Genomic DNA, 10,482 nt, shown 5'->3' on the forward strand with positions numbered 1-10,482 from the left:
ACCTGATCCCTAGGACAAGTTTCCCAGACTGAAACCATGGTATCGTAAAGCCAGATGCTTTCTTGAGGGGATGGAGTAACATCCATATTTTCAAACGCTGCACAAATAATTAATGGATGAAAAAAATGTATGCAATAATGTAAAGCAGAACAGTAGGAATTTAATTAATACAGGGTCACCAAATTTTGCTTTCACAGGTCTGGTCGTAAATATTTCATTCCTTGTAGGTCCTGTAGTTTTTGTGACATGTTGTTAGAAATAATACTTTTAAATAGAAAAAAAATGTGTTTATCTCAATGACTATGCAAAACAACACATGGGATGTATTTAGAGCTCAAGCTGTACTCAAGCCCCTGGATTATGTTTTACTTCAAATATTTGAATGCTGTATTTTTGTACCAGTAGTCAAAAGAGCAACAAAGGAGAGATCTACCACCAGATGAGACTTAGAAAACCTCGAGAGAAAGTCACTGTAGCCCTGAGGATGAGAAAAAGCCTAATAATCTATAAGTTTATCTTTTGCTTTGATTTGTTTTTAGATCATGAGCGACCTAGGTAACCAGGCAGCCTTGGAAACTGATACAAAAGGGTGACCAGTCCCTCTGAGGAGACATGAGACACACAAACCGCATTACCTCTGGCAGAGCATGTGTGGAGGTGACAGTCTTAAGAAGGGCTAAGAAGGAAATCACTGAATATGTTACACATTCATAAAGTTCAAACACAGGGAATTGAGAGAGCTGGAATCCTGGGAGGTCTCAGACACACGTGGAATTCACGTTCACAGACAGAAAAAGATTCTCTCTGAAAACATCATCGGAGTCTTTAAGAAATAAAAAGCAAGAACGAAAATAACAGATGCTGCTGAGTTTGTGTAGAAAAGGCAACTCTTGCACCCTGTTGGTTGGAGTATAAATATAAATAAGTTCAACAGTTTTGGACAGGAGTGTGGCAATTCCTCACAGACCTAAGAACAAAACTACCATTTGACCCAGCAATCCGATTGCTGTGACTGTACACAAAGCAACATAAACCTTTCTATTAAAAAGACACGTGCACGCATATGGTCATTACAGCGCTTTTCACGATAGCAAAGTCACGGAACCCACCTAAATGTCAATCAGTTATCGGCTCAACTTTTTAAAATGTGGTACATATACAGCGTGGAATACTATACAGCTATAAAAAGAGTGAGATCATGTGCTTTGCAGGAACATGGATGGAGCTGTAGGCCCTTATCCTTAGCAAACTAATGCAGGAATAGAAAACCCAGTACCACATAAACTCACTTATAAGTGGGAGCTAACAGATGAGTACACACGGACACCCAGAGAGGGCCACCACACCAAGGCCTATAAGAGGGTGGATGCTGGGAGGAGGGAGAGGATCAGGAAAAATAAGTAATTGGTACTGACCTTAATACCTGGGTGACAAAATAATCTGTACAGCCCCGTGACATGAGTTTACCTATATTACAAACCTGCACATGCACCCTCGAACCTAAAATAAAAGTTAAAAGAAAAGTCACAAAAAAAGTGAACTATTCTGACCTTTCTACTTAAAAATTATCAATTCATTTCTTTTTATAAAAATGAGGAAAGTAGGAAGGGAGAGAGGGAGGAAGGGAGTGAGGGAGGGAGAGAGAAAGAAGGACAAAGGGAGAAAGTGAGAGAGGGAGGAAAGAAGGAAGGCAGGGATGGAGGCAGAGAGGAAGGGACGGAGGGAGGAAGAGAGGGAAGGAGGAAAAATTAGGAAGGAAGGAAGGAAGGAAAGGAAGGAAGGGAGGAAAAGTAGGGCTGAACAAACATTTCCGTCTCTGGCCAAACGGCTAAGTACACTTTAGCCACTTAAGTGACAAATAACATAACTCGGAGGATTTTAGTCATCTCCACATACAGCCTTTCAAAATTTATTCCAGCTGTTGTTTCTAAGTAATTAAAACCTGCCTTGGGCTCCACTGAATCCATGTATTCAGAAGGGCACCTCTCCCCTGGATTAACAGCCCAGCTGAGGACCAACACAGACTGGTTAGTTTGGGAAGAAAAAAAAAGAAAAATGCAGGAGACCAACATTTCCTCCCCCATAATATTGTTTTCTTTACTTTTCTTCCTTATTCCACAGAAGGATATTGGAATCCCCAAATTTCAAAGATACGAGAGCTCTGAGAGCTCATCCTACATGATTGTTTTTCAAAGAATTTTTAGCAACAGAATACTTTTGTGTAATGGACGTTTATCCAAACCCCTAGTGTAAAAAATGGAGGGATAAAATATATTTTTCATATAAATGTACCACTTTAGTTTCAAGATATGTTCTATGAAAGCTGTCAAAGAGTTTGATTGAGGTTCTTTTGAAGAACCTGGCAAATTATTCTGTGGATTTCTGCATAACACTTTAGTTCTATATTAACTTCTGCATCTAATTTTTTGGCATTTCTATTGTTGTGGCACAGTTGCAAGAAGATGTTGATTTTTGCAATATGTTTATCCGTAATCTACATCTAGAAAAAAAGAACCACACTGTAAAAATAAATAAGTTGTAAGTAAATGATGGAAGATTTATCCTGCAAATAGTAATCACATAAACAAAAAGTGTCAGATTAACACCTCACAAAGCACAATTTATAGTAGAGATTTTTTTTGTAATTTAGGTTCTGGGATACATGTGCAGATCATGCAGGATTGTTGCATAGGTACATATATGGCAAGGTGGTTTGCTGCCTTCATCCCCCCATCACCTATATCTGCTATTTCTCCCCTCATTATCCCTCCCCAACCTCCCCACACCCTGCTGTCCCTCTCCTAGCCTTCCCCTACTGACCAAAGTGTGTGATGCTCCCCTTCCTGTGTCCATGTGTTCTAACTGTTTATTACAAGGGACAAAGTGGGATATTACATAAGAATCGTAGAGAAGTGCTATGATACAGATGACAGAAGAGCCATGAATATGTGTGCGCCTCAAAATGCATGAGAGAAAACTGATACATTACAAAAAAGAAATAAACACATGTACATTTAGGAGAAAACTTCAACATTACTCCCAGCAATTGGTAGGAAAAGTATACAAAACAATCAGGACGTATAAATGCAGAAGGCTTGAACAACACTATCAAACAACATGGCCTACTTGATATTCTTAGACCAACAGCAGCATGCACATTCTTCTCTAGTGCTCATGGAATGTTCACCAAGATAGACCATATTGTGGACCAAAAAACGGATATCGACAAATTCAAAAGGAAGGAAATGTTATAAATCATGTTCTATAACCAAAAATAATTGAAATAAAAATTAGTTGTAGAAAGTGGGGTATTATGAAAAAAGACCTTAATAATGTGGCCATTGAAATTAGACTGTTAGTGTACTTTGTGTACTTAGTGACAATTTATTCTTTCAGGATTAATTACCCATGGGCTCATCAGCACCTTTGTAAATAAAGGGGGAAAAAATCACATGGCATCTACGAAGTGGAAAGATCAGGAAGTACAGGGAGACCACAGCACGATGGCGCTCCTCTTGTTTCAAATAGAATCTATGTGGTGAAGTACCCACATCCCTCCCTCTTCCATCAATATTCTCATCCTACTCCTGACTGTTCCCTCTTTAGGTGGGATTTTCTAAATAGTATTGTCATCAAGTGTTGGTGGGGATGTTGCAACTTGAGGGTATCCATCATCAGTCATCTTAAAACAAAAGATGAATGAAGTGGAGAGTTTTATGATCTGTTGTTAAATGTACTGTTTTTGGGTGTGTGGCTCTCAGCAGTCACACAGCAGCTGTCTCAGAATGTTGGTCCTGTTGCCACCACAGCTGCTGTTGCAGAGCCAGGAACACTTTGTGTTTTTGTGTCTTCTGCTTAGATTTGCGGCCTTGACTCCCCTCTGCTCACCCCATTCCTGGTAGCATCTGCTGAGTTGCCTGTTTTGTTCCAGTGTTCCCTGAAAGCCAGTTGTGTATCCACATTTCAGAGGGCCTTTAGGGATTCCACCCTCACTATACCAGTTCCTCTCTGATGGTCACATACTTACCTTCTTGGAGCCCCCATGTGTGTCCTCTTCAGTGGAGCTGTGAAGAATTCCACTTAAGTATAGATCTCATTCTGATGCTCATTAGGCTGCTTGGAAAGCCGACCATCTCATCTTTGGACACAGTACTTTATTCTTTTTGTGTACTTTGAAGTCTGATGCTATTTTGTTAATGATGTGGACCCTTGCGCTAACAGGTGATTTTACATATCCCGGTGAATTTAACTCTGGAAATAAGTTGACGATGTCATCATGTGATCCCTATTTCATGGGTGAGGAAACTGATACCCATAGAAGTAGAGTAGCTTTATTAACTCCATACAAGCTCATAATGCATTTCACATCTCAATCTAGAAATCTTCCTTTAAGGTTCATGCTGTGCACTAGCATGTACTACACATACTGATGAGAGAAGTTCTGTCACACAAGTAAGCAGACATGAGGACATGTGACGTGGTGCTGGCTGGCGCTGTGCAGATTCCAGGCATTCTACATCCAGCAGCCTCTGAGGTCCAAGCTTACCAACTGATGTTGATCTCATATGGCCTAGTAGCTCTCCTGGCTATTCTGGAGCTGTACAGTTTGCTGTCCCCTGAAAAATGTCAGTTCCAGGTGCCACCATGCAAGGGAAGTGTCTGTGGTCCTATCTCAGGGTTTTTACTGGGCAGGAGAGGGTCTGGTTGTTGGAGTCCTGATTTGGTGGCAGGGTTTGGCCTGGCCATTGGTCCTGGGGCTGTCCTGGGCATAGGTGGAAGGAATATGAGTTCAGCATCCCTGCTCAAAACTGCACTGTGAAAAGCCTGATCCCTGGATGTCCAAGTACATGGAGAGTTTTGGGAGAAAATGGCAACACAGAAATCACCCAAAATCCCGTGGTCTATACTGAGATAGGAACAGACTTGCTGAACGCTGGGCTGCTAAACCCCAAGAGTGTCCTGCTGCCCTGGCCTATTTAGAATTCCCCTCATGCTGCTGGGTTATGGCCTCAGGGTCAGCTTCGAGACTCCTGGCACTGGGCTGGTGGTTGATGGATGGCCAGCCCATCCCCAATTGGAAAGGGTCTCCATGCTGAGGGATGCCCGCAGAGACCTGGGTGACAGGACACTTGCTCCAGGCCCAGGACCTTCCTAGGGATCTTTGCATGTTTGGCTGAGAGGAAAGCAGATTTGGTCCACTTCTCCCCCAAGCCCATTTGTTTCCTTGCAATGTTGGGCCCCATGAACCTGAGCCCCTGGAGCTTTTGGGGTCTCTAGTGGCCCATCTGGTCTGACATTGACAAAACACCACAGACTGCTGAGCCAACAGTGAGGGGTGTGTGCAGCCTGGGAGATGGTTCCTCTCAGGGCACCTAAGGCTGCTCCTGAGATAGCCCCTCAAGGTTCAGGCTGGTTCGGGGATCCCTACCTCACACCTTCACCCCTGGGCTGCTTGCTGTGTGCTTCAACCCTGGTCCAGAACTCAGATGGAGAGGCCTTACCTGTCACCTGGTCCCCTTGCCACCTAAAATGAGGATCTGTCTCCATAGCGTGTGAGATGCTCCTGGGCAATGGGACCCTCTGCCATCCCAGACAATCCATCCCATGCCATGAGTTCACACACTACAATTCCTGCTGCACCCTTTCCCTGGATTCTCTCTGTGTCTGAGACACTGATTCTCTCCACTCCCTGGCTCAAGGCTTGCTGTCCTGACATGCATGGAAGGGTACTTGTGAGTGAGGGGCCCCTGCTATTCTCTGATACTGTTAGTGCTCCAGATGTGAGTGTTGGCTCCCACACATGGGACCAAACCTGCCAGTCCTCACCAGGGTTCTTCAAGGCCAGGAGGGAAAGGTTGTGGGGGAGGGACTTGGAGGAGTCTTGCCCTCATCCCATGCCCTGTCACTGAGTCAAGTCCAGCACATGCCCTGAGGCCCAGCTGGCCTGTTTTCAGAAACTTCCTTGAGAAGGAAAAGGAAAAGGAGGAAGACCTTGGAGTAGGGATGGAGGGTCCTTGGCAATTCCCACGATTTACTGTCTCAGAGGGTGACTCAATAGGCTGGAGTGCACATGGGGAGCAGGTCATAGTATGACCCTCTTAACTTGTGCCTGGAGGCCTGAAGGTACCTGAGCATCATGTGGTCCTCAAGAGCCCAGACCTGAGACAGTGTGTCCTGAAGGAGCTCCGATAGGCCAAACAGGGACAGCTTCAGAAGAAGGTCTAGGGATGGGACTGGGCATCAGGCCAGGTGAGGTCTCCTGGGAGAGATCTCTGTGTTCACCCTGTTTCTGCCCTGGGCACCTCCCACTGGGCAGTGCTGGGCCCTTTTTGGATGCCACCGGGATCCAGCTGTGCACTCGAGGCAATGGATATGGGGAAGACCTGGGCAGGGAAGTGCTCACCACACTCCTGTCTTTCATGTGAGTTGTGTCAGGGATGGGCTGAGTTTTCAGGACTCATGGTGCACTTTGCAGTCCACCAGGCCTGGCTTGGCTTGGCCTTCCCTCTGAGCCAGAGCAGAGGGTCAGGTGAACAGTGCAAGTGTTGCCCCCAGGCCATTTGGGGTCTGTTTTGTGTGCTCTCCCTGACACCCTAGGGCACATAGAGACCAACTTCTGTGTACTTTGAATGCTGCTTATGTCCTGGCTGTGCGCATGTGCTCGCCCTGTAGAAGGCAGACATCCCAGAGCCTCAGGATGAGTCCAAAAGTGGTCTGTGGGGACAGCAGGCATGGGAGGACCTGGCCCTTCAAGGCTGAGAGCTTGTGGAGTGAGCAGAGCCTATTAGGGCCTCAGTCTATAGTGCCTGGGGCCCCCACTGCACAGGATAAGACACTCTTTCCCATTGAGGCTACATCAGACAAGGTCCTGCAGGTCCTCATTGGGGTGGATTCATCTCAGTGGGATGTGGGCTCTGGAAGAAGGGGCTCTCCAAGTTCTCTCCCAAGGTGAGTCCTGGCCCAGTCTGCACACGATGCTGACCCTAAGCCCCAGCCCCAGCCATGGGATGTACCCTCTCAGGCAGGGCATGTTTTCTGTGCCCTACAGGGATGTGCTGCCTCGTGGGCAGAGGAGAGGAGCTGGATCCTTCTGGAGGAGACAGAACTCTGCCGCAGGGGAGCCAGGCATTGTGGGCAACAGGGTCTCTGGCCTGAGGGTGTGCATCCCTGCCCCCATCAATTGAGTGCTGTGGGAAGCATATTAAGATGGCAATCTGGGCGCACAACATTTCCTCGGCCTCAGGGATGGAGCAGAGGTGTTCAGAGCCCCTTGGACTGCCCTGAAAGCCTCCCTATTCCAGGCCTCTATGCAGTCCTTTCCCAAGGCCAGAACTCCAGGCAGTAGGCTGGGCTGTCCCTATCTTCTCTAAGATGCCTACTTCAATCCAGAAATCTCCGCAGTCCCCCTCAGATGGGGACCTTCCATAGGCCTTCCTTGATGCTGTAGAGCTCTCAAAACACACATGGTTTCTGAAGGCGTGGCTCACATCTGTTCATTCTGGTACACATACACTGAGGACATCTTGCTCTCCTCCATCATTTTCTGTAGAGCAGGGCCAAGAGGAGGAACCAGCTTTGTAACAGACACAAGACTCACTGCCAAAACAGCTGTCATAAGACAGCAGTTCTGCAAGAAAAGAATACTTTTTCTGCAGAAAACTCCTCCTTGTTTCCAAAGGCAGGGAAAGTCATCAGAGTCCAGTTCACCCACAGAGCCCAGGTCAATGTCTGCCCAGGATTTGTGACTGAGCTTTTCTACCCCCTCACCACTGACTTTCCCTCCATCTGGATAACTGGGGTACTGACAGAGCATAGCCTGTCTGTCCTGCTCTGGCCATGTGTGGTGGGGCCAGACGTGGTGTTTTCCTGGGTTCCTGGCCTTCCAGGATGGATGGTTCCTTGACATCCGCCAGGAGTGAACACACTGGACCCCATACTCGTGGGGGGATTCCCTTGTAGATCCAATGAGACATGTATGGACAAAAGAATGCTTTCATGGGACAGGCCTCAGCGTCACAGTAACAGGGATCAGAGACTAAGCAATCTTGAAGCCTCCAGTCTTTGGCTCAATGGTTCCTCAGGAGAGGTTGAGTCTACCTAGGAGTGGGCCTTCCTTCCAATGAATAAAGAGTGGACAAGTAAATAATAATAATAATAAATAATAAAATAAAAAAGGAAAAGAAAAAAACCAGGATCAAGATCCAAGATGGCCAAATCAAAACATCTCTGGAGTGCAGTTCCCAGCGAGAACAACAGAGGGTGAGTGATCACATTTCCAAAGGAGTTTTTACTGACCACAGACGAGGAATTCCCAGGCTGAAAAGCACCATGAATTTCCAACACAGCTGTTTCAGCCAGCACAGTGGGTCTCCACACAAAAACTCACAAACCTGGGCAGCCATTTCAACTGGCACCTGGAATACCTAGGAGACAGAGTTGCCCACTCAACTGAAAAAGAGGGGGCTAAAACAGGGAGCCAGGCGATCTGGCTCGGTGGATCCCACCCCCACAAAGACCAGCATAATCCCATATTTCATGGAGGCTTTGTTCATTTCTTTTCACTCTTTTTTCTCTAATCTTGCCTTTTCATTTTACTTCATTGAGTTGATCTTCAATCTCCAATATCCTTTCTTCTGCTTTGTCGATTCAGCTATTGAAACTTGTGTATGCTTCACGAAGTTCACGTGTTGTGTTTTTCAGCTCCAATAAGTCATTTATATTCTTCTCTAAGCTGGTTATTCTAGTTAGCATTTTGTCTAACCCTTTTTCCACGTTCTTAGTTTCTTTGCATTGGGTTAGAACATGTTCTTTTAGGTCAGAGAAGTTTGTTATTACCCACCTTCTGAAACCTGTTTCTGTCAATTCATCAGATTCATTCTCCATCCAGCTTTCTTCCCTTGCTGGTGAGGAGTTGTTATCCCTTGGAGGAGTAGAGGTGTTATGGTTTTGGGTGTTGTCGTCAGTTTTGCGCAGGTTTCTTCCCATCTTTGTGGATTTATCTACCTGTGGTCTTTGTAGTTGGTGACTTTTGGATGGGTTCTCTGAGTGGATGTCCTTTTTGTTGATTACAGTGCTATTTATTTCTGTTTTTTAGTTTTCCTTCTAACAGTTAGGCCCCACTCCTATATGACTACTGGAGGTCCACTCCAGACCCTGTTTGCCTGGGAATCACCTGTGGCAGCTGCAGAACAGTAAGGGTTTTTGCCAATTTCTTCTTCTGTTATCTTCATCCCAGATGGATACTCGCCAGATGTCAGCCTGAGCTCTACTTTATGAGGTGTCTCTTTGGTTATACAGGGATCAGGAAGCTCTTTGAGTAGACAGTCTGTCCCTTATAGGAGCTCAAGTGGTGAGCTGTGACCTCAATTGTTCCATGCAGAGCTACTGGGCAGGTACGTTTAAGTCTGCTGCAGTGGAACTCATAACTGCCTTTTTTTCCCAGGTGCTCTGTCCTGGGAAGTGGGCCTTTATTTATAAGTTCCTGCTTTGCTGCTGCCATTTTTCAGAGATGCCCTGCCAAGCAAGGAGGTAGCCTAGTCACAGTCTGCCAGCAGAGGTGTGCTGAGCTACCATGGGCTCTGCCCAGCTGCTGTGTGAACTTCCTTGCGGTTTTGTTTATAGAGGTATAGTTAGAACTGCCTCAGTAATGGCAGACTGCCTCTGTAATGGCAGACTGCCTCAGCAATGGTGGACTGCCTCGGTAATGGTGGACTGCCTCAGTAGCGGTGGACTGCATCGGTAATGCAGATGCCCTTCCCCCGACAGAGCTGGACCGTCCCAGGTCCAGCTGTGCTTGCTGTGAAACTCTCAATCCAGAGCGTTTCAGATTGCTGGTCTTTGTGAGGGTGGGACCTGCTGAGCCAGATCACCTGGCTCCATGCTTCAGCCCCCTTTTTTTCAGCTGAATGGGCAGCTCTGTCTCCCAGGCATTCCAGGCTCCAGTTGAAACAGCTTCCCAGATTTGTGTGAGTTTTTGCATGGTGATTCGCTGCACCACAGTTGTGCTGGAAACTCATGGTGCTTTTGAGCCCAGGAATCTCCTGGTCTGTGGGCAGTAATAACTCCTTTGGAAATGCAGTGATCATTCACCCTCTGCATTGTTCTTGCTGGGAACTGCACTCCAGAGCTGCTCCTATTTGGCCATCTTGGATCTGCTGCCCTGGGTAAAAGTCACATCCATCTTTTTAATGACTATTTTAGTCTTAAAAGGAGTTAATTTCTCTGGAGGCAATTTCTTAGAATTATGACAAAATTGAATTGAATTATGCAATTCAAAAAATTACAATGGCTTTTTGGCGATGGCGACTCAAGATGGTGCTGTGAGAACAACCCAGGATTGGAGCTCTTCTCGTTGAATCCGCAAACGGTGAGTCAGAGTGGCATTTCCAGACTGATCTTTGTTGCCCACAGAACGGGGAAACTCCCAAGTATAAAAAAGACACAGGACGCCAGGCAGTAGGTCTGCCTGGCGAAGCTGGCAGC

The sequence above is a fragment of the Callithrix jacchus genome, chromosome X (genome assembly GCF_049354715.1).
Source record: "Callithrix jacchus isolate 240 chromosome X, calJac240_pri, whole genome shotgun sequence".
In the NCBI taxonomy this organism is placed as follows: Eukaryota; Metazoa; Chordata; class Mammalia; order Primates; family Cebidae; genus Callithrix; species Callithrix jacchus.